The sequence below is a fragment of the Tenrec ecaudatus genome, chromosome 8 (assembly GCF_050624435.1).
Source record: "Tenrec ecaudatus isolate mTenEca1 chromosome 8, mTenEca1.hap1, whole genome shotgun sequence".
In the NCBI taxonomy this organism is placed as follows: Eukaryota; Metazoa; Chordata; class Mammalia; order Afrosoricida; family Tenrecidae; genus Tenrec; species Tenrec ecaudatus.
Genome location: NC_134537.1, coordinates 120,392,388 through 120,417,400, shown reverse-complemented (window position 1 = coordinate 120,417,400; position 25,013 = coordinate 120,392,388). Strand labels below are relative to the sequence as shown.

Here is a 25,013-nt window from a genome sequence, read left to right as displayed (position 1 = left end):
TCATTCAATCTTCCTCAGCAACACCCCAGTTCAAGTGCATCAATTCTTCTTCAGCCTTCATGGGACCCCACTTAGGTATTCTTCTACATGGTTTCTACTGCACTACTCCCTAGTTTGCCTAAGACTGACCAGGGCATCTTGTTAAGATCGGAATTCTGTCTCAGGAGATCAAGGGCCTGAAGTCCTGTATTACTGACAGGCTCCAGGGCAATAGCCATTCTGCTGACTGGAATCACTCATTGAGTTGCAAGGTTCTATTTTTACTCAATATAGAATTCTGTAGTTCTAAACACAGGCTCTGGGGCAAAATTTATCCTAGCTACTTGTAGGTCATATCTGCAAAATAAAGTAAAAACGTCATACAGGTTGCTTACAAGTAAATCCTGATTCATACTGGCCCTGCAGGCAGAACAGAATTGCCTGTGTTAGTCTGGGTGGGCTAGAGAAACAAACCCAGAGATACTTGTATGTGTAAGACAGAACTTATATAAAGAGCAATTATATATTGAGAAAACCTCCCAACCCAGTTCAGATCAAGTCCATAAGTCTGATGTTAGTCCATATGTCTGATACCAGTCTCTAATTTCCTCTTCAGACTTACACAACACATGTAATGATGCTGAATGCAGGAAGATCACAGGCCAGTGGCTGGAAAGTCTTGTGCATTCAGTAGTGATGGAAGCATCTCAGCGCTGGCATGGATCTCCATGGGGCTCCTCCAGCTCCAAGGCTCTGGTTTCATCAGGGGTCTCCATGTGACTTGTCAGCAGTGTGTGTGTGCGTGTCCTGCTTTGGAGGAGCATGACCAAAGTTCCCAGAATCCTCGGGAGAAGGCCATGCCCACACAGAAGTCTCACTGGCTAGGTTCTGATCGACAAGCTAGACACCACCCTCTTACAAGTCGACAGATTATATAACTGCCCCACAGTGTGTCTAAGGCCAAACCTTTTCTGAAGCTGACTGCCACATCTGGAATGCTTGGTGAGCTCAAGCTGCCAACCTTTGAGTTAGCAGCCTAAAATTTAACCACTGTGCCACCAGGGATCCTTCTGCCAAATAATCGGCTAAGAAAATTCCTCCAAAAATATTTGAAAACTTGCTACAGGAGAACATGTCTTGAACAACAAAGACCCCAGCATTTTCATTTTAGCTTAATAGGTATTTTCTCAGTCGTTTCCCCGTCCAAATCTGAAAGATCTTCTATCAAGCCTTTCACAGACTGTCAGAAGCCCATCAAAGTAAATTAATATCTCTCTCAACTTTCCTTAACTCATCACCAAGCTTTAATATAAAATTTATATTTCAATTCTTTTCCAATAGGTTTTAGGACCAAAAATGCTATCCAGTGACATGAGGCTGCATTAGCACATTCTTTCAGTAAATATTTACTGGGCACTTTCTATCAGCCCAGCACTCTTCTTTGAATTATTCAGCAATAACTACAGGACATAAGAAAAAGCAATGTTCCTGTAGTTATGGAGCTCACACTTCATAGGGACGAAAAGGTGGATGCTGAAAACGTACAAAAGTGGGATGAGTAATTTCAGATAGTCATAAACAACCTAAACCAAACAAGCCTACCTCCCCTAACCTGACTCTGATGCATAGTAACGCTATACAGAGTTTCTGAGCCAGGTAGCCATATCGTCCCCCCTCAGAGCAGCTGGTAGGTTTGAACTGCTATCATTGCCGTGTGGTCCAGTGCTTACCCAATAGCTCCTTAATAGATCATGAAGAGTCATAAATCAGTAATGAAAATAGGACAGTAGTGACCAAGGGCAATACAGGGGACAGCACTGGAGACACAGTGTGCGAATTTCACCTGACCTGATCCAACCACACCGAGGCAAAGTGCAGCGGAACAGCAAGGGAATGGAGTGGCAAGGTTCCCAGGGAATGCTGAAAGTGGACTTTGGGGCCAGGGCATGGTGACCCAACAGACTGGACTGGAAAACACTCCTATGGGCCAACAAACGATCCTTGAACTAACTACAAGCTTTTCTTTCTTGATGTGTTTTGTTTTGTTCTTTGTCAGTGGTTTGTTGTTGTTGTTGTTTTGTTGTCTGGTTGTATACTGTTGCTTTGTTTTCCTCTGTCCTGTTTTTGTGCAAGTTATTATCTCCACAGGTCTGTCTAAATAAGACAGGCTGGATGAACTATCTGGAGGCAAAACAACGGGACTGACAGTTTTGGGGTGACTTGGGATAGGGGGAGGTGGGGAGATAAGGAAGTGGTGTTACCAAACACAGGGACAAGGGAACAACATGGGACCCAAAATGGTAGTGAGGGGGGAGTGGCAGGCCTGGTAGGGAATGATCAAGGGTAAGGTTACCTAAAGAAGAGGTATAACTGTAACCCAGGTGGGGACAGAGCATGGTAGTAGGGCAGGAGGAAAGTCAAGGGAGATGGAGGAAAGAGCTAGGAGTCAAAGGGCATTTATAGAGGTCTAGACAAAGACATGTACATGCAAATATATATAGCAGGATGGGGAAATAGATCTATGTGTCTACATTTATAGGTTAAGTATTAAGGTGGCGGAAGGACCTTGGGCCTCTACTCAAGCACTCCCTCAATGCATGAATACTTTCTTTTATTAAATTGGCACTGTACAATGCTCACCCTCCCGACACAACTGCTGACGCCAAGCGGGTGAATAAGTAAATGTGGTGAAGAAAGCTGATGGTGCCCGGCTATCAAAAGAGATAGTGTCTGGGGTCTTAAAGGTTTGAAGATAGACAAGCGGCCATCTAGCTCAGAAGCAACAAAGCCCACATGGTAGAACACACCAGCCTGTGTGATTACATGGTCCCGAAGGGATCAATTATCAGGCATCAAAGAACAAAAAATCATATCATTGGCTGCATACCTCCATGATACGATCACCGAACACAAACGGGTACATAAGCAAATGTGGCAAAGAAAGCTGATGGTGCCCGGCTATCAAAAGAGATAGTGTCTGGGCTCTTAAAGGTATATATATACCATAGTGAATGAAGGGGGAAGTGCAGAGTGGAGACCCAAGGCCCATTTGTTGGCCACTGGAGATCCCCTCACAGAGGGGTTTAGGAGAGGAGATGGGTCAGTCAGGGTGCGATGTAGTACTGATAAAGAACACAGCCATCCCCCAGATCCTGGATACTTCCTCCCCCCAACTACCATGATCCGAATTCTACCTTGCAGGACTGGATAGGGTAGGGGTTGTTACACTGGTGCATATGGGAGCTGGAGGCACAGGGAATCCAGGGTGGATGATACCTTCAGGACCAGGGATGTGAGGGGTGATACTGGGAGAGTAGAGGGTGAGTGGGTTGGAAAGGGGGAACCGATTATAAGGATCCACATGTGACATCTTCCCTGGGAGATGGACGGCAGAGAAGAGGGGAAGGGAGACTCCGGATAGGGCAAGATATGACAAAATAACTATCTATAAATTATCAAAGACTCATGAGGAAGGGGGGAAGGGGGGGGGGAGGGGAAAAAAAGGACCTGATGCAAAGGGCTTAAGTGGAGAGCAAATGCTTTGAAAATGATTAGGGCAGGGAATGTATGGATGTGCTTTATACAATTGATGTATGTATATGTATGGATTGTGATAAGAGTTGTATGAACCCCTAATAAAATGTAAAAAAGAAAAAAAGAATATAGGACTGTAAGAGGTAGAGTGTGACTGCCAAGTGCTCCTCCAAGGACAATGATCAAGGAAAGCATCTCTGGAGTGACCACATTACAGGGGAGATGTAAAGCAGGTGAAGAGACAAAGATCAAAAGAAATTTCCATTCATCTCATTTGTCTTGTACAGTTTATCCCTGATGATGCTACAGATTAAGCATTGTTTGCAAACTGTATAGTCAGCAGTTCAAAGCCACCAGCCGCTCTCTGGGCGAAACCTGAGGATGGTCTGCACCACAGAGATGTACAGTGTTGGAAACCCTTTGTAGAATTGCTTTACGTTGGAATCAGCTTGACAGTGATGGACTTAGTTGTCGTTCTGTGTAATGAGGGTTCTTCTGAAAAGACACTTTGCAAACCTCTGATCTCTTCTCTAGCATGCATTGGGCTCTAAACAAACAGAATGATGCAGACTGCTTGTGTGGAGGCTGATGTGTGGGGAATAAAGAGTACACTGTCAGCATAGATTTTCATGATCCAAGAATAAATTATATAGAGAACATTTAACAAAACGAATTGCCACGGTGGCTGCATCGGAGAGCTCAAACATAACAGTTGTGAGCGTCACACAGGACCAGGCAGGGTTTGGTTTATGTTGTATTTCAGTCGTTATGACTTGGAACCAACTTGACAGCACCTAAGAACAGTAAGAATATTTAAACCTATCATTCTTCCCTGGAATAAAGGGAAAGCTCACTTTGATCAATATTTACTGAACACTTGTTGCATGAAAATATTTGCTTTAAAAATAAGAAGACATCTTATTTTTACAGAATAGTCATGAGGAAGAGATGAGCCAGTCAGAGTGCAGTATAGCACCTATGAAACACAAAACTTTCCTCTAGTTCTTTAATGCTTCCCCCGCCACCCACACTACCATGATTTCAATTCTACCTTACAAATCTTGCTAGATCAGAGCATGTACAGATAAGAGTTTGAAACACAGAGAATCCAGAACAGATAAAATCCTCAGAACAAATCATGAGAACAGAGATACCAGAAGATACAGAACAGAGATACCAGAAGGGGCAGGGGAAGGTAGGGTAGAAATTGGAAACCAATCACAATGATTTACATATAAACCCTATCTAGGGGGACAGACAACAGAAAAGTGGGTAAAGGGAGAGAGTGGTCGGTGTAAGACATGGGGGAGAAGTGGAATTTTATAAATTATCAAGGGTTCATGAGGTAGGACAGGAGGGTGGGTAAGGAAGGGGGGAAATGAGGAGCTAATACCAAGGGCTCAAGTAGAAAGAAAATATTTTGAAAATGATGATAGCAATGCATGTGCAAAAGTGCTTCATACAATGGATGTTTGTATGGATTGTGATAAGAGTTGTAAGAGCCCCCAGTAAAATGATTTCTTTTTAAAGTTACATTTTACTTAGATCCTAATCAATGCTTGTGGAAGCATCAGTAAGAAATCAAATGATGTATCTTGTAAATCTGCTGCACAAGACCTCTTGAAAGTATTATAGAGCAAAGATGTCACTTTGAGGACTAGGGTGCACTTGAATTAAATCATGTTATTTTCAATCATTTCATACACAAAGAAAAGGTGGACAGTGAATAATGAAGACTATAGAATAATTGAGACACTTGACTTATGGTGTTGGTGAAAAATGTTGGAAGTATCGTGGGCTGCAATAAGAACAAACAAATCTCTTGGAAGTACAGCCAGGATGCTCTTTAGATTGAGGATGGTGAGATTTTGTTAGGTAGCTTAGCCTAGGGAAGTGGGGAGTCCATTTACGCATGCCCAGGAGAGCCAGCAAAGGACAAAAGCTGGATTTTCCCACGTGTGGGCCCAGATGGGCGTTACACATGGAGCAGCCCACCTGGGCCGGTGATTGCAATTCAGCCATTGGGATTGACCTGGGGTCGTTCACCACACCTCCCCTGGGAACCCTTAAAAGGCAGGGACCTGAAGGGAGAGGGGCTCTTGGTCTCTTGGTCTTTTCTTGCTTGGGTGGTCTGGTCGTCTTCGTGGGAGGGGAGAGATCCTTGCGTGTCCCGGAGCAGTCTCTGCCAGGCCGCATGGTCAAAGGAATCCTATGGGTGCCGCATAAAACCTGATGCTTCTTTGAACTTTCATTAAATTCACTTGGATCACGAGCCCGGCTTCGGCATGAAATCTTTCTCGCGTGGAGCCAAGGACTGAGGCTGAGATTTAGGCCGGAGAGAAAAACTTAACAATTTTGCATCAAATACGTTGGGCTGTTATCAGGAGTGACTAGCCCCTGAAACGGACGTCATGCTTGGCAATGTCTCGGGTCCAAATTGTGTTTTGTTCTGTCATACATTGACTCGTTATTAGTTGGAACCTCCTAGATGGCACCTAAAACAGCAGCAGCACAGGGCGTACTGCACGGCCTAAGGACCCACTTGAGGTTTGTGCTGTGCGCTGCGGAGATGATTCCCACTCATAGCTGCCTTATGGAACAAGGCAGATCTGTCCCAAAGGTAGCCAAGGCTGTGAAACTTTCTATAATCAGCTGACCAGTGGGAGCTACCAATGTTTTTAGTTGACAGTAGACCATTTAATCACTGCTCCATCTGGTTCCTTTCATTTGAGGTTAGTGGTTGCAAACTCACAGTTCACCGTTTGCCCCATTGTGTGTTTGCTCAGTTACCATGTATATATTTAATGCAGACAAACGTGCTTTTAACCAGGGGGACAGCTTTATGGACATAGGGGTGATAATGATCGGTAGATAGACTGAGAACAAGGCAGATCAATTTAAGAGTGTTAAGGTACAGGGTTATAGCACTTTGTAGAAGAAAAAAACCCTATAATTTCTTCAGAAAAAAAGTTTCAGATTTGTGGGGTGCCAGCCCCCACAATTGAATGGGTCCAAGGGACGGTTGTGTAATTGAGGGGTAAAATTAGAGACATCAGACTAGATAAAGCATGCAATTTCTGACCTCCCGGATGGTCATGATATCAGCAGCCAGGTCCACACAGAGAGAGAGAATATATTTCCAACCACAGCTTATGTACATTTTAGGGGACATGCACCCTGCCCCCCCCATTATATCATAACGGGAAGGGACTGTGCAAGAGGCATACGTGCGACAGAAAGGGGATGAGCTAGGGATGTACATGCAATAGGAAGGGGAGGCGCTGGGGGCATACATGTGACAAGATGGAGTACCCTATATTCAAGATGACAGCCTAATCTTGGCCCTCCTTGAGTTGGCTTGACCTTGTCTTTGGGTTCTCCTTCAGGGAAACAATCTACTGTCCTTATCAGCAGGGAGTGGGCCCTATTTAGGGTGGGACAGACTTTGGAGTCTGATTGCTCTAGATAGCTGATACCCTCAGGGAGATAACCTCTAAGTTGTTGACCTCCAAGTGTACAGGCATTTACCATGTGTTAGGTTTGGCATATTTTATGGGGGGGACAACCTGATTGCCGGGTGTCAGTTCAGCCATCTTCACACTCAACTAGAGAACCTGTAAATACCACTTTTAAGAAAATATGTCATTCTTTGTCATTAGAAATAAAGTAGTAACATTGACAAGAAAATTAACTATTCCATTTTATTTTCTCTTCTAGCATGCTGCGATTAAAAAGGAGCATGATATCGCATGAGAAAAGAAAGCAAGCTGTGCTCTGAAATAGAACTGTGAGAATACTTGCAGGTAGAGGTAACACCACATATACAGCAGAGACAGAAAAAACTCAGAATATTTGGGAACATTACAAATATGGAAATAACAGGGCTCAGAAGTTAATATGATGCTAGTAAGAAAAATAGGTCACTTTGATAACCCAAGCTGTGGTCTTCTCAATGACCTTATACGTATGCAAACGTTGAAAAAGGAAGAGAGAATAGATGCATTTGAATTGTGTTCTTCTTAAGAAATATGACTATACTATGGACAGATAGACTACAAACATATGTCTTAAAAGAAAGACAGCCAGAATACTCCTTAGAAGCAAAGATGCCTAAACTTAGGCTCATTTACTTTAGACATGTCATCAGCAAAGACCAATTGCTAGTAATGTTGGGGGTGGGGACTTATGATTGATCCAGAGATGATTTATGATGACTTTGCATATTGCAGATAGAACTATGCTCCATAGCATTCTCAATGGCTGACTTCTCAGAAGTAGATGGCCAAACCTTTCTTGCAAGGCACTCTTGGATTGCATCTAACTAATTAGCACTTAACTTTCTATGTCACCCAGGAAGGCCTTGAAAACGTGAAGGGTCTTCAAAAACAAGAGAGACCCTTAATCCTCTATCTCATATATAATACATATGCTACACATAAACAGCAAGGGACTATAAAAAATTTATAGAACAGTTCCATTTTCCTTTTTTTTAGCGAGTGAGTGAGTGAGTGATTGAGAGAGGGTGAGTGAGTGAGTGAGTGAGTGATTGAGAGAGTGAGTGAGTGAGAAAGTGAGTGAGTGAGTGAGTGAGAGAGTGAATGAGAGAGTGAGACAGTGAGAGTGAGTGAGTTAGTGAGTGAGTGAGAGAGAGAACGAGTGAGAGAATGAGTGAGAGAGAGAGTGAGAGTGAGTGAGTGAGTCAATTCCATTTTCTTTCACCATTTTCTACAAACTTTCTGTATATGCATACTTATGAGGCTGTGGGAGATTGATACATATTCATCATGAGTCTAGGCTTACTCCTTGATAAATGACAATAACAGCAACAAAGAAAAGGGGAAAGGAGTTTAGAAAAGGAACATCCAAGCAAAAAATTAAGGGGACTTGAGGTAAGTAATTTTTATTTTTACAATTTCATAAACACTTTCTTTTCTTGGTTTTTCTGACTGACATATCTGAATGACATACCAGGCATGGACAGAGGAACATTCTCATCCCAAAGGCCCTGGTGTGGGAGAATCACACAAAGAAGCTTTCTGCCTTTGAGTCATATCAAACCTTTCTAGGGTTTCTCAAAATTGTAAATCGTTTTTTTTTTTAACTCACACTCCCCTAAATTGTAAATCTTTATGGGAACACACAGCCTGCTCTTTCTCCTATTGAGTGTGTGGTAGGTTTGAACCACTAACCTCATGTTAGGACTCTGATGCTTAAATCACAATACCACCAGGATTTTTTTAAAAAGGCACTTCCATCAAGTCTATTGCAACTCATAAAGAACCTTCATAGATTCTCTGAGGATATAAATATTTTTAAAAACATTTTATTAGGGGCTTATACAACTCTTATCACAATCCATACTTATACATACATCAATTGTATAAAGCACATCTGCACATTCCCTGCCCCAATCATTCTCAAAGCATTTGCTCTCCACTTAAGCCCTTTGCATCAGGTCGGATATAAATCTTTATGGATATATCCTTCTCCCTCATCATCACTGGTGGGTATCATTGACGTTGTGAGCAGTCCAAAGGTTTCCTGACAGCACCACCAGAGCTCCTTACAGTGACCCTATAGGACAGAGTTTAAGTGCTTTTAGGGTGTACTAAGGCTATAAATCTTTACAGAAGCACACTACTTCATTTCCCTCCCAGAGAATCCTAGTAGGTCTAAAATTCTAACCTTTTCTAATAGACCAACACTTAACATACTGCACCACTAGGGCACAGCTTCTTTTAAAGGTTTGGGTCTCAGAAACCTATGTTATACTTTAATAGAAAGAAACATCCAAGAACTGGCTGGGAATCAATCCTGGGTCTTCATTATAATAGACAAGAATTTTACCATGAACTATCATTTCCCTGATTCCTTCACTCCCTCCTCGGGAAAGAGTAAAGACATGTCCAGGAATTTCTGTCATCAAATGACAAGTAGCTCTTATTGGTATTAATCAGAATGAAACCAAAACTCACCCATATCAAGTGGATGACCACTCATAGCAACCCTATAGGGCAGGGTAGAACTGCCCCTATGAGTTTCTGAGACTGGAATTCTTTACCGAGTAGAAAGCCCCTTCTTTCTCTACAGTGCAGCTGGTGGTTTCAAACTACTGACCTTTTAGTTACAGGTTACAGTTATAACTCATATCCCTTATGCCACCTGGATTACTCATGTAAGAAAGAGGAGACTTTCTGCTTTCATAAAGAGTTATGATTTCAGATATCCAGAGACCATTCTACTCTGCCCTAGAGGGCACCTATGTGAGTCCTTAAACACTAAGCTGTTAATGTAAGTCCCATTGGAATTAATCAGAATAATAAGTCTTATTACCAATCCTTTACTGTTGACCATGATTCTGAACCACATCCACCCTAAAGACAGAGAACTGCCCAGCATTGCCAGTAATACTGACTCGTTGTGACCCTGCAGGACAGGGGTGAATGGCCTCCTTTAAGTTCCTTTAAGGGAGTAGGCAGCCCATATTTCTCTCTAGGAGTGGCTGGTGGCTTAGAACTGCTGACCACTGTACCACAGGGCTCTTCTCCCTTAGGGTTCACAATTCTGTAAATCTCAGTGAACGTAGGCTGGTACATCTTTCTTCTGAGGAGCAGCTAATGGGTTCAAAACATGAACCTTTTGGTCATCAGCTGAGCACTGAACTCCAGAGGAGGATGAGGAGAAGAATGTGGTAACAGAGGGGATGAGGAGGAGGAGGAGGAGGAAGAGGAGAATTAATCAAGTCCCTATGGGAAAGCAGGAGAAAGCAAACCCTTCCCTCTTAGTGGTAGAGAAATCACGTCAAACTTGCCTTGCTGGTGGATGTTGATTCACTTGCCCTCTCCTAAATGGCCTCCTGCTTGTTCTGAAATGCACCATGATATGCTAGAGATTGACTAAGGAAACACATTACATCGGATCCTAATTCACACTTAATTAAGACCCATATGAAGTGAAGAACCGATTTTATGATCATCTGAAATGAACATTTTCAGAAAGAAGAAAGGCAAGCAGGAAGATCCTGAGTTGCCCAGCCTGCCACGGCCCTGAGGAACAAGGAAGATGGTTAGGTTATATGCAGGAGAAATATAAAAGGAAGATGGTTAGGTTATACGCAGGAGAAATATAAAAGGAAGGCAGAGGCATATCACATACTACCTCAGATTTAGATTTTAGAATGGACTCTAGTTCAAAGTAGACTGTTGGTTTAGCATTAGCATTAAAAATATAGGATATTAAATTGAGATGTTTATACTAGGGGTAAATTGGGACTGAGGTATATTAAGAACCCAGTGGGACATTTCCCCCAATTTCTATGCAAATATAAAATCATTCTAAAATAAAATGATTAAGTATATATATATAAAAGGTAAACAAGTGGCCATCTAGCTCAGAAGCAACAAAGCTTACATGGAAGAAACACACCAGCCTGTGTGATCATGAGTTGTCGAAGGGTTCAAAGAAAAAAAAATTAAATCATTGTGAATGAGGGGGAGTGTAGATTGGGGACCTATGATCCATCTGTGGGCAACTGGACAACCCCGAACAGAAGGGGTTGCAGGGAGGAGACGAGTCAGTCAGGGTGCAGTGTAGCAATGACGCAACATACAACTTTCCTCTAGTTCTTACATGCTTCCTTTCCCCCCACTATCATGATCCCAATTTTACCTTACAAATCTGGCTAGACCAGAGGATGTACACTGGTACAGATAGGAACTGGAAACACAGGGAATCCAGGACAGATGATCCCTTCAGGACAAGTACTGAGAGTGGCGATACTGGGACGGTGGAGGGAAGGTGGGGTGGAAAGGGGGAACCGATTACAAGGATCCACATATAACCTCCTCCCGGGAAGATAGACAACAGAAAAGTAGGTAAAAGGAGACATCAGACTGTGTAAGATATGACAAAATAATAATAATTTATAAATTACCAAGGGTCCACGAAGGAGGAGGAGCGGGGAGGGAGGGGAAAATGAGCTGATACTAAGTTCTCAAGTAGAAAGCAAATGTTTTGAGAATGATGATGGCAACAAATGTACAAATGTGCTTTATACAATGGATGTATGCATGGATTGTGAAAAGAGTTGTAAGAGCCCCCAATAAAATAGTTAAAAATAAATAAATCAAATAAAATGCTTGTTAAAATAATAATGGCAGGTATATATTCTCAACTAGAAGATAAAATAGTCTAAGCATGCAGATGTCATGATTGAATTGTGTCTCCCCAAAACATTATGCTGGAGCCTTAATCCCTGTATCTGTGAAAACTCCTTGCATTGAGTCAATTCGGATGCACTGCTACCCTCTGTAGGGGTTCCCAGCCTTTTTGACTCTTTGTGGGAACAGCCAGCCTCAGCTTTCTCCGTTGGAATGATTGGTGGATCGGAACCACTGACCTGGTTAGCAGTCAAATGCTTACCCAACAGCATCAGGAGCATCCTGCAAAAATTGAGTCTATTTGGGTACAAGTGTTTCATTTTGTTGATGTTAACTAGTCATGCCTGAATAGCGTGCATTCTTACTTGAGTCACTTTTGGAAAGAATCTTATTAAAAAGATCAGAATAAACGAATACAGTTGGTCTTAAGACAAACACTAAGTGAGCACACCTCTCTAATAAAGGAATGCCCAGGAGAGCCAGAGCCATCAGAAACTAGGAGAAAGGTCTACAGAAAGAGCCAACATGGCCAAGACCATGATTTTTCCTTTGGCCTCCAGATCTTTTAGAAAATAAATGTCTCTTCTTTAAAACCAGAAAGAAAAAAGGAAGACAAAGAAAAGAAGGAATTTAGATTTTATTTTAAAGGAGACTCAAAGCCCATTGGAGGAAATTGCATTTCATTTACATTTTTAAAAGATCATTAGGGTATACCTTCTCATTCTCTCAATACTGTCTCTTAAAGTTCAATTTTAATATGGTCCAATTTATCATTTTTCCTTTATATTCAGCACTTTTTATGTCCTGCTTAAGAAATCTTACCATAGCTCAAATTCAAACTATTCTGTTCATTTTCCTGAATATACATTTCACAATATAACTTATTATCCATTTGAAGCATAATTTTGAGTATGCTGTCTTGGATTTCATGCATTGAATGATCTTAATTATACAAGTGAACATACACAGGGCTAATATGATTAATGAGGTAAGACTGAGACCATAATAGTAAGGGAGGAAATATTAAATAACTAGAGGATAGTTATGTGTTTCATCAGTGCTGCACTGCACCCTGGATATATCATCACTTCTATGTGGCCCTTCTATGAGGGACTGTCCAATTATCTTACAGGTGGGTTTTGGGTCTCCACTTTGTCTATGTTCCCTCACATCTATTTGATTGCTTGTTGTTGAACTTCTGATACCTATTCCCATTGACACCTCATGATCACACAGGCTGGTATGCTCCTTTGTTGCTTTCCTCCTCGATGGCTGCTTGTTTAACTATAAACCTTTAAGACCCAGGAAGCTATGTATTTTGATAGCTAGGCACCATCAGCTTTCTTTGCCACATTTGCTTATGCACACATTTTTCTCTTCAACGATCTTGTCAGGAAGATAAATATAAATTGCCACATTATTAGAACAAACCATTCTTGTACCAAGGTAAGATTTAAGTAATATAAACAAATACAGCTATCATATCTTTATATAATTGCATGTAATATATCTATGTTTATGCATATATATACATAAATTTTACTTTATTCCTCTATCCTCTTTGTTTTTTCTTTCTTCCTGCCACACTATCATTTCAACCATCATTCTTCACCTCAGTAATTCCTTTCAGATGCATTTCAATTGATCAAACAGGACCAGGAATGCTACACCCTTCTCATAGTCTATTTAGATTCCTTGCTATTTCCCTGTCCCTGTCATTGTTGGCTCACCATTCCCCTGCCCTACTCCTTTCTCCCACCTCTCAACCATATGTCTGTTGCAGTCTCCTTGGTTACTTATCCTGCCTATCTTGTACAACAGACACCAAAAAAAAGAGTGACCTTACAAATAGTTCCAAGTCTAACTTTTCCTGACTCAGAATAGTTGAGTCTCTCTCTGTTAATAACTGAGCAGACCCTGTTACCATGCATAAGCCCAATCCCCCTTTCTTACCTGACAGCACTTATACCCACTCCGCAAGTCAGCCTCCTGTACAAAGGCACTCAGCTTTATTTGCCCCAGGGGTTGGGAAGTTCACCGCTCTGTTCCATGCTCTGGTTCCGGTTCTTCTGCTGCTCCCCTGATAAGATAGTTGTCCTCTGAATCTAGGAGGCAAATTTCACAGGAATCTTGGGTCCAGAAGACACACTCCACCCCTGGCTTGCTAATATTGCTATCCCTCGTCCAGCTTCTCAGAAGGCTCATTATATACACCGCAGGATGGCAAGCCAGGGAATCCGGTTCACAATTAGACACAGGTGTATACTATGAGGATTTCCTCCCACTGTTTTTTACCAGACACATACAAGAAAAGGCAGTTTGTTGGCAGTTAGACTTTCACTAGAAAAACACACATTACATAATCCAATACCTCTGCAGTAGCTTTCCTCCAGAGAGTACACGATGGGAAATGCACACTAGCTTGATGACAAGATTCATTCTTCTCAGTGTAAAGGACCAAACAGCTTCCATTTAAATGTTAAAAAGCAAGAAGGGTCAAAATAGACCCCAGTATACTCTCTCTAAAATCATACTCTACAGAAATATTAAATTCCAAGTAGAAATTTATATGCTATAGCAAAACAATAATGCAAGAGACTTTTATGAAAGATTTGCTGGTAACTATGGAAATTTTGAAATAGCAGTGTAATGTAAAATGCTATATTAAAACTTAATTACACATCTTAAAGAATTAAACATCCTTGGGTAATAAATAGTCTGAGCACAACAATTTACTAGGGTGTAAATGCTTTGTCTCAGATTTACCATTTTAAAATGAGGATAACAAAATAATAGTAAAAATGACTATTTTATAAATTTTATTTCAAGACAAAATGAGACAATTCATGTAATGCATTCAATTACTAGTAGATAAACCAAACAGAAATAACCCAAAACTCCAGTAATGAACTGTTTTACAGGATGAACTTAAGCTAGCGTTAGTAACTGAAGTTAGTAAATGCAGCCTGCTTTCTTATAATAATCCATTCCCATTGACCTTGATATGAAGATCTAACGTCTTCCTGTGAGACACAACTTCCCCTGACCCCCTCCCCATGTCTGGCGCAATACTTGAACTCCACGACTTCTTTTTCTCCATTTCCTACTCATTTATTTTTCTCCCTCTTTTCACAGCCAGGACCCCTAGTGGCACAGTGGTTACACTTGGGGCGACTAACTGGGCAGTCAGGTGTAGTGTCCCTGCAGGAGGAAAACAAGGCTTTCTACTCCCATAGACTCAGAGATTCACAGGGGCATTTCTGCCTCTTCCTCATTCCAAGTGGCTAGATGACAGTTTTGTTTTTTTTTTATTCCCTTCCCCACCCCACCCAGCTATGCCCCCTAGAGTTGGGGATAGTTTCCCCTTCCACCCAATCAATGTCGACTCTCCTCTTCCAATTGCTTCAAGGAAATTTTTCTGGTTTGATCTTACTCCTCAAGTATGAGCTCTCATTAACACCAAACACTGCTCCTTCATTGTTCTCAAAGTGGATACATTTTTGATATGTATTAAATTGATAACCTTTGATCCTGCCTTTATTTAACATTTGTGATAACTGGTTCATTGTGACCTTTTTGTATTTTTTTAATCATGAAAATATTATTCATCTTGATTACTAAATTTTTTAGCTCCTTAAATTTTGTGACCAGTGCAAAGCTAATGCCTCATTTGTCTCATCCTAGTTCCAGCCCTGCAGGTTTGGCCAGTAAACTGCTGGAGGACAGAAATGCCTGCTCTTGTATTTACTGCAGTATCCCCAGGGCTTTTCCAGAGTCTGCCTTGGGAGAAATGCAGATATATATTGCATGATTTAAGGCATATTTATACTTTTCTAGTGTTTTGTTTAAACACAGAAATAGCCTTATTCTAACATATTATTTTTAAAATATAGTCATAGTCTTAGAAGAATGACTAGGACTAACTTCTAGCAATCTCACTCACTTTGTTGTCAGCCTAAAAGGGGAGCCCATTTTTGTCTCCCAGTTTAATTACATTTCCTTAGTTCATTTTGAAGAAATTTCCTGTGTTAGGGTCAAATGACAAGAGATGCCTACTGAACCTATTGTCACAGTGACCCAATAGGGCGGATTAGAACTACCATTAGCATTTCCTAGTTGTAAATCTTTATGGCAGTGAATACCACATCTTTCCACTGGAGGATGGACAGCTGGTTGGCTTGGAAACAGGTCTTTCAGAGCACTCAGCTTCTATGACAGCAGATGCTTCTTTTTAGTTGACTTCTTTAGGGCCTCGGAAAGGAGCGGAAAAAAGTAGAGAAACAACCTTACACCATCAAATCGAGTTTCTGAGAGTGTAACCGTTTACAGGAATAGAAAGTGCGAGCGTTCTCCCACAGCGACTGGTTGTTTCAACTGCACTGCCGGATCTGAAGGATCCCAGCCAAACTCCCAACTACTACTCCACCAGGGCTCTGAATCAAAATGTGAGCAAAACTCATTTACATAAGGGTGACTGTGACATGTAAACTTAGGCTTTCCAGTTTCCGGAGAGAGCCACCCTACCACAGGTCAGTTAGCCCAATGCGATCAGTGAGAAAATCCAAACACTGCCACCAAGGACAATTCCGACTCAGAGCCCCCACTGGACAGAGAACAATCACGCTCTAGGAGGAGCTGGGGTTTGAAGTGCAGACCTTGCAGTTAGCTGCCCTACCTTAACGCACTCTTGCCACCGGGGGGCCCATTCTTGAGAAAGGGATTGTAAACGAAGGTGATTTTCAGTATGTGGCATCTCAGTGGCTAAGAGACAGCAAAAGTATGTAATCTGATGCTTATAAAAGACTTTTCAGCTCTTGAGCTCTCTCTCTGAATTGTAGAAGAATGAACATCGAACAGCATCGCCATTTAGGGCTTAGGAAGACTTCTCTGCTGGGGATTCTCACTAACAAATGTTTGAAATCATAGTTCTCCTTGAAACCTAAAACATTCGGCTTTTAATCACCCCTACCTCACCTCACCCCACCCCCCCACAAAAACAAAAACGTTGTGCAAACCTGATTTGAGAACATAATTGTGCCGTAGCCAGGTACCACAGAGACTAGGAGCGAAAGTTTCTAACAAGGTCGGCCTTCAGAAATCCATCTGAAAATAATAATTTCTAACGTAAGGAGCTAAGAAAACTTTATCTAACTTGTTATAAATGGATGGGGATTTGGTATGCCTTTGGGGGGAGATCAAGGAATAATACATTTCACAACAGTTTCAACAATTTTCTCTATTGCAAATGAATGACCGTATATTTTCCATTCTCAGAGCTGAAGCTTACTCTAAACAGTCTAAAAAAATAGACGAATGGAGAACTGCTTCCAGATATATATCTATATAAATTGCAGACAAGCTTCCAGTGAAAATTTAAGAGGATTTTAAACATTGATTTGGTTTTTGTTTTAATGGTGTGTGTATACTTACACGAACTATTAAACTTCACTAGAGCATAGCTGGTGCTGAGCGGTGACTGATAGCTCCTCTCAAAGAGAGTTGTTTTAGTGAGGCTACGAACAGTCACGTTAACACCTGAAACAGAAGAGGCTGTGATAGACAAGTGGCTGCACAGGAGGAGTCCAGGAGCGATAGTGGTTCCGGGTTGGCTTGCTCACCAGAAGACCAGCAGTTCGAAACCACCAGCCACTCCCCCTAGTTAATGACAGAGTTTCTACGGCTGTAAAAACCGATAGTCTCGGAAATCCACAGGGGCAGCTCTACTCGGTCCATAGGATCACGCCGAGTTGGCATCGACTAGAAGGGCTGCGTTGGAAGCTCAGTGCTACGTCGACGCGTTCAGGCCTGGGGGCAAGATGCAAAGATGGCGGCCCGCTGTCAGCTTCCGTGGAGATTACAACCCAGGAAAATCCTGAAGGGACAGTTTTGCTCTGCCCTGTAGGATCACTGAGCGGAAGATTCACTCAAGTCCAATGTGTTAGGTGGGTTCTTCTTTGGGGGCGCGTTTTGGGGGGCTTGGGCTTTGGGCGTGGAAGAATCGTGCGAGGTTGGGAGGGGGAGGGGAGATTGCGAAGCCGGGAGAGCTGGGAAGGTGTGGCTGTGTTTCCGTAAACCTTTTGAAGACGTAAATTCTTTTCTACTCTGGGGGCTAAACCTGCCCTGCCCGACTGACTTTCTTTACACTTGTTTACATTTAATTACACGACCTTCACTCAACAGACGTTTTACTGAGCACGTACTACATGCTGAAACATGGCGCATTGGAGGCAGTTGGCGAGGCCGGGGCCTGTGACGCAGTGGGCGGAGCCGCCCCTCACGCCCTAGTTGAAGGTGACCCTCGCAGGCGGCGTGCTCCGGGCCCGCCTCCCACGCACCGCCCATAGACCCGCCCCCTTCTGGGGGCGGGCCAATCTAATGCCCAATGAAGAAGGAGGTGCCGCTTGATCGACATGTGTCCATCATCAGGTGGGTGGGGCCTAACCTGATCCTAGGCCGCTACTTCCGAGTTTCCTCGGTCCATTCACTGCATCTGGGAAAGGAAGTAGGAGACGTGGCTGCATCTGGGAAAGGAGTAGGAGACGTCGGAGTGCCCTGTGGGTGCGTAAGTCTTTTTTTCTTGTGAATGTCTTATTTCTTTCCCAAATGTGAGGGGTGGCGGTGCCTGGAGTATATTTAATATGTGTTATCGTGAGTGGCGTGAGGTGGGTGGGAGGGCATTAAGTGTTGGCCCAACGCGAGATCGAATCCACCAGTCGTTGCGCCGAAGGAAAATGAGGCCGTGTGCTCCTGTAGAGCTTTACGCCGGGGAAACCCAAGAGAGCTGTTGTGCTCTGTTCTGTAGGGTCTCTGAGTCAGAATGAGCTCGTGGCTGTGGGTTGTTGTTTGTTTGCTTGGTTGGCAACCTACCGAGCCGGTGTTGGTGTTCATTTGTGTTTGCAGCCACTGGCCTCAAACTTTTGAAAACGGGCAGGAGAAGAAAGGCGAGTACTCAAGAAAGCTACCAGCTGTGGGGTTGAAATTCCATTGAAGTTGCACCCTTTTGTTTCAAAAATAGATGTAAGTGGTACATTCGACTTCAGTAGGAGCAGGGTTCCTTCATGTTCAAAATGGCTATCAAGGAAGCAGACTGAGGTCCCTTCCCACTGCACCCCACTCCCCTGTACCTCAGTCTTTTCTGCGAATGCCATTCCCTCAAAGCCTGGAACAACCCATCCTTGATTCAGCTCGTAATGTGTATGCCTTCCACTTTGAAAGCTGCTGTCTACCATTCTACCCCTCCCCCTTAGCATCGCCACATGTCTCTCCTGAATCACTAAATGGTCTAAGGTATTTTGCTTTCACTTCTTTATTATGCCAATCCAATCCTCCCACAAGCAGACTGAGTAATCTTACAATGCTATAAACCAGTCAATACACCAGTTACTAGATAGTGGGTTCCATTTGATGGTGGACCCTATGTGGCTTAGAAGAGCTTTTTGCACCATGTTTTTTTGAGGCAGATTATAAGGTCGTTTTCCCAGGGTGGACTTGAACCTCTAGCCTTTACATAAGCAGCCAAGTGCTTGCAATCTATCACATAAGAACTATTAATATAAGATAATGTAATATAATAATATACTAAATTAATATAAACCCCCACGGCCGGCAGTGGGTTCTGGCGCATGGGGACCCTTAGAACAGGGTAGAACTGCGCCCTCGGGATTCTGAGACTAAATCTTTAAGAGCTCAAACAACCTCACTTTTCTCCAGAGGAATACTTAGTAAGGAAGGGAACTGCCACAGCCCAGTGCTTAATCCACATCAACACCAGGGTTTACTTCAGATACAAGCCAGTGGTTGCTATTTCGTTTGAAACACTAGGATGGTTACCTATTCATCTTGGAATGAAACTGAAATGGCTTCTGGGACCCATTCTGAGACTTATAGATGACTACCTCATTTGACATCGTGCTTTTGCATTGGGCTGCTAACCACAAAGGTCAGCAGTCTGAAACCAGCAGCTGATCTGTGAGAGAAAGATGAGGATTTCTGCTGCCGTAAGGAGTTGCAATCTCATAGCAAAAGAATGTTTGGAAACGGATTGTGGTAGCATAAGTACAATTCAGCTGCGCGTGATTGAACTACGGAATGATTTGATATTTTTATTGATCCTACTTAAAAAATAGAACAGAGTTGTCGTCTCAGAAACCCAAAAGGCCAGTCCTTCCCTGTCCTATAGGGTCGCTTAGTTTTTGGTTTTATTGCAATTTAAGGGCCTGATTACTACTAGCCCAGCCACTGGCACCTCAGGAGACTGACTTGGAGATTTGCTTCCTGCAAGGCCACAGTCTTGAGAACCATGGTAGGGCAGTTCTCTGCACCTGTGGAATTTAACAAGTATTCTTTAGTAAACAACTGTTTCCCCTGGCGAAATAAGTGTTGGGCTGCAATCTGCAAGGCCTGTGGCTTGAAACCACCAGTCACTCCCTGCAGAGAAAGTCTGAGCTTTTTACTCCCCAAAAGTTATCTTCTCGGAAATTAACAAAGGGGCAGTGAGTTTGCTCTTTTGGTCTTTGGTAAATAGGCTTTCTTTCCCTGCTACTATGCTAATCCATTTGTAAGTGCCTTCCTCCATCTCTCCCAGAGCCCGCTGAGTTTCCTCTTTAATGCTCTCTGGTCTAATGGAGGTTTTGCCTAGCATTCTTTCTAAAGATGGCCGCCCCCAGGTACTTTCTCGCCCAGGTGCTGGTGTTTGCTTTGTTTTCCATAGCGTTGTCCTCAGTCTGAAACTTGTCCGATTTACTTACCATTTGCTTGTGCCAAACATCCGTGAAGACCAGTGACTTTGAGATCTCTCATTGCTCTGGGGTCAGGTCCTTGGGTAGTGCAAATGGTTATGTGCTGGCCCTCAAGCCCAAAGATTGGTCTCAGAGGCACCGATGAGAACAAGCCTAGCTGTTTGCCTCCTAAAGGGTACAGCCTTGTAAAACCAGAGCCATGGAGCAGTTAAGAGTCAAGCCTTGACCTTATCAACTGTGTTTATTTAGAAAATGCCATTTGATTCTGTATGCAAGTATTTGGAATATGTATGGATTTTCCATTTATAAATGAATATATTACTATGTTAATTTTATCATTTCATAGGCTTGTATACTGTGAGGGCTGATTTAATGCTCGAAAACCTGCAAAGAGTCTAACTTAGAAAGGTAAGACCTTTCTTAAATTCCTTAAAAATTCTTTTCCCTCCAACTTTAACTTCTTAGGATGTTTCTAGAAAATAATTTTGCATCTTTAGTAGCAAGGTTCATTTTTCTTTTATGTTAGAAGAGTTTTGTTTGTGAGCATGTGGTAAATATCTGTTTATAACAAACTATTTGCCACTTTCGACATTTTAAGATCACAATTCAGTAACAAGCATCAGCATAATATTTACAGACATTTTAGCACGCTTACATTTGTCAGTGGGTTGTTTGGCCTAACAAACGCACTGTGCTCGCTGCATTGATCCTTCTTTGCTCCTTTCTTCCTACCCTTGGTAACTACTAATAAACGTCGATCTCCATAACTGGTCCCTTCTGAGTACTTTCCCAGTTCATGATGACAGAATTGTGCTCCTTAGGTTTTCAAACAAAGATTGGGTTTTCAGAGATAGATCCCCCACCCTTCTAAGATGCCTCTGGGAGGATTTGATGCCCCCGATTTTCAGTTAACAATGGAGCTTGTTAACCATTTCCATCACCCAGGGACTTTATGGTCTCTCCTGATGGCCACTGAGTGGATTTCTACTCACTGGACCTCTAGGACCAAGTAGAACTTTTCCTTGGGTTTCTAGATTATAGGGGAGATTGATAGGGGAGCAATTGAAGCCACCAACTGTTCCTGGAAGAGAGACAAGGTGTTCTACCCTGTCCTGTAGTGTCACTGTAAGTCAGCATCCACTCAATGGAGATGATCCTTAAACGAAGAGCCTCATCTTTCTCCTTTAACAATCGATGGGTGTGAACCATCCGCCTTGTAGTTCACACCTAATTCACAGTGCCGCCTGAGTCCTCTTATTTTGACTTTATATGCTTCCTATTCTAGATCATTAAGTGAGCTTATACAATAGTTATTTTTTTGTGATTGCCTTTCTTCACCCAACAAGTGCTAGATTTTTAAAACATACATTAAAACCAAAGAAAAACAAAAACACTGCTACTCCAACCCCACTGACCCTATCTACCTATCTAGAGTGTCCAAGACTATAATACTTTTTTTTACTATAATTCTTTTGTTTTAAATCATTTTATTGGGGGCTCATACATCTTTTATCACAGTTCATACATACATCAATTGTGTAAAGCACATTTGTACATTTGTTGCCCTCATCATTCTCAATTCACAATTTCTACTTATATAATCCAGTGCCATTATTATACTCCATATTGTGCAACCCATTTATCTATATATCCTTTTCCAAATTATTCCACCACCATTGACACGAACTCAAATCCACTAGCAACTCATTCATCTTCACCTATATCAACCATCAGTCAAGTTTGCCCTCTTTCTTTTTTTCTTTAGTGGTTTTTGATATGGTATTTACATATCATACACTGCCTTGATAAATTGCTTTTAAAATGAGTTCTATAGATACATAATCAAAATCAGTTCTAATGCTCCCCCAAACCGCAGTCATCCTTTGCTCCACAAATTGCATTACCCTACCCAATATCCCAACCACAGGAAGGTCCTGGCCACCAGCCCCCCGAACTCTACACTTGTGGAGAACAAAACCCTGGGTGGCAGGAAGCCTGGACCAGGGGCCTCAGGTTGAGGATCTACGAGTAACCACAGGGAGCATCAGAGCGAAGCCAACCAAAGGCACCCCATTTAGATGGGTCAGTGAGGGGCGTCACATCTCATAGTGGGGCCGGGCAGGCAGTCCTCTCTGTGGACTGGCTGCTCTAATTGGAACATCGTCCTCAAGACCTGGTGGGCCAGGAGGTGCTCCATGCTCTCCTGCTCCACTTTCATCTGCTCCCATGTTCTCCAATCAGATATGTCCCAAACCAGAGCTGCAGATTCAATGCCGTTCTTTGAAGGAAATTATTCTTAGTGGAGGGGAAGGTGTCCACTTAGTAGTTGGGATTGGGGCAAACCCATCACCCTTTGTTTGCAACGGAGCAGAGAACTTGCTCAGCTGACTTACCCAAGGCAATGCAACATTGGTGGATCTCCAGGAATATTTGTTGTGGATCCAACCAAGCAAGATAACTCCTTTACAGCTTCTATCTATTTGCCCATCTTCATGTATAAGTATTTTCGCACATGTGAATGTTGGAAGGGACCCACGACGTCATCGGAGACGGAGAAGCTTCCAGAACAAGGACTTGGGTCCCCAGGCCCTGCGGCCTTGCTGGCGCCGGTCTGGGCGGGAAGCGTTGTGTGCCCGCGCTGTGGTCGGTGGCGTCCAGGCCTCCGGGGGTCTTTGGCGCCTGGCGTGTGACTGGGCAGCAGGGCCTGTGCGTCTCTGGTTGGTGCCCGGACACGGTGGTGGCCGGCCCCCTCGAGGAGGCGGCCTGCTCCTCCGCGGGACTCTCAGGTGCCGCCGGGAGGCCCGTACGGAGGGCCCGAGGTCCCATGCAGTAGCTTTTTGGCATCCTCCGTGCTCCTTGCTGTCCATCCCACTCCAAGGGCACCTTGCAGCGCTTGTGCTCTGGACTGAGATCCAGCCCGACAACGACGACGACGGTGTGCGGTGGCCAAGCCGCGCGCTCCAGCCCTCTGGCGCCGCCGCAGCCCCTCTTCAGGCACGACTGTGCATGGTCGCAGGAGCAACGGCACAGGGCCTCGAAGTTACCCTGGGCCCAAGCCCAGGCCAGTTCCCGGCTCGGGTCCAAGCAATCTGCCCCTGCCCGGGGCCACGGCACCGCATCCTAAGTGGAGGGTCAGAGCTCCTTGGCATCACGCGGCCGCTCAGACGGAGCCACCAGTGGGTGGGTGATGATCCCGCTGCGTCCGGGGTGCTTGCTTGCGCGCAGTGCTGGCAGCTGGCTCTTCGCCGTCTCCTCGCCTTCGCACCGGGAGGCACAGAGCACCTGGCCTACTATAATTCTTTACAAAGGCAAACAACCTCCTTTTTCCCCCTGCCAAATGGCTGGTGGGTTTGAACCATTGACCTTGTAGTTGGGACAGACGGTATCACCAGTACTAATTAGCCAAGACAGCCATGGTACAGAAGTTATGAAATTGTACTCATCTCTGAAGAAGCACCCAGTTGGTGGATTTGAACTGCTGACCTCTTGGTTAGCAGCCCAGTGATTTTAAGTTATCTAAAGTCCCTTATGTATTAATTTTAGAGTATTTAAGTGTTACATGTGATCACTAATCACATTAGACACTATGCGCTGGAGTATATGGTGAAGAAATCAAAAGAGACCCTTTCCCTCCGGTAAGATCAACATGAAATAAGCAATTTATCAGGGGTCTCAGGTCAGTGTGAAATTGAGAGCTAGAGGAGCATTTAGTTTGGACTTAACAAAGCCTAAAACTCAAAGCCTTCCTGAGGAGGAATTTTAGGGGTGATCGAAAGTACGGTAGGGACTCCCCAGTGTGTATGCAGGTAAGGTGGTAGAAGAGTGAGAGTGTATGCTAATTGTGAAACAGAAAGCATATGCAATGGGCTGGAGACCAAAAAGAAAAAGCACTTAATTTATTTTCTTATAGTTGGAACGGGAAATGGGAAAGTGAGAGATGGCACAAGATACAATTAGAAAATCAAGTCAAATTGCAGTTACTGTAAATGCAGTCATTTAAGTTTTACTTTGGGGTGGTGGCGGGGATAGAAGTTTACTTCAGACTTAATCTAACATTTCACCAATAGCTAGTGAGTTTGCTCTAAAAAACTCTTTGTTTAAAAAATAGTTATTTCTCATTACAAGAGCAAGTTGGGCAAATATTTCTGGGCATAATTTCTCTGTTTTATTTTACCTTTTCAAAGAGTAATAATTATTACTTGCCCTATTTAAACTTCTTGTTCCAATTAATGTGCATCACATGTTTTAACACTTTTGCCTTGAGAAGCATGTTTTGTTTTTAATTGTTTTCATGATTTTATTGAGGTGCTACTTTTAAGTGTGGCTATTTAAAAATATATCCAAGTTTGTTTACTTCACATTGTGCTCCCCCCACCTTAAGCATCTTCTAAAAATGTTGAAAGTATATATTATTGTAACTTTTGTGCATACAATTAAGAAAAAGACAATACCACATATGCTATAACTTTTATCATACTCAGATTTTTAAGGGGATGGTAGAAAATTATTCAGGGCAAACTACTCTGCCTTTATTTTTTATGTAGACGCATAAAAAATAAGGGTGCCCCAGACCTCATTTGTGTTACTCCACACCCTCATCTTG

General features: G+C 43.0%; 1 pseudogene; it reads right to left on the bottom strand.

The window, feature by feature from the left end:
* Positions 1–25,013, bottom strand: part of LOC142455519 (protein AF-9-like) — a 68,282-nt pseudogene that overhangs the window by 42,745 nt on the left and 524 nt on the right.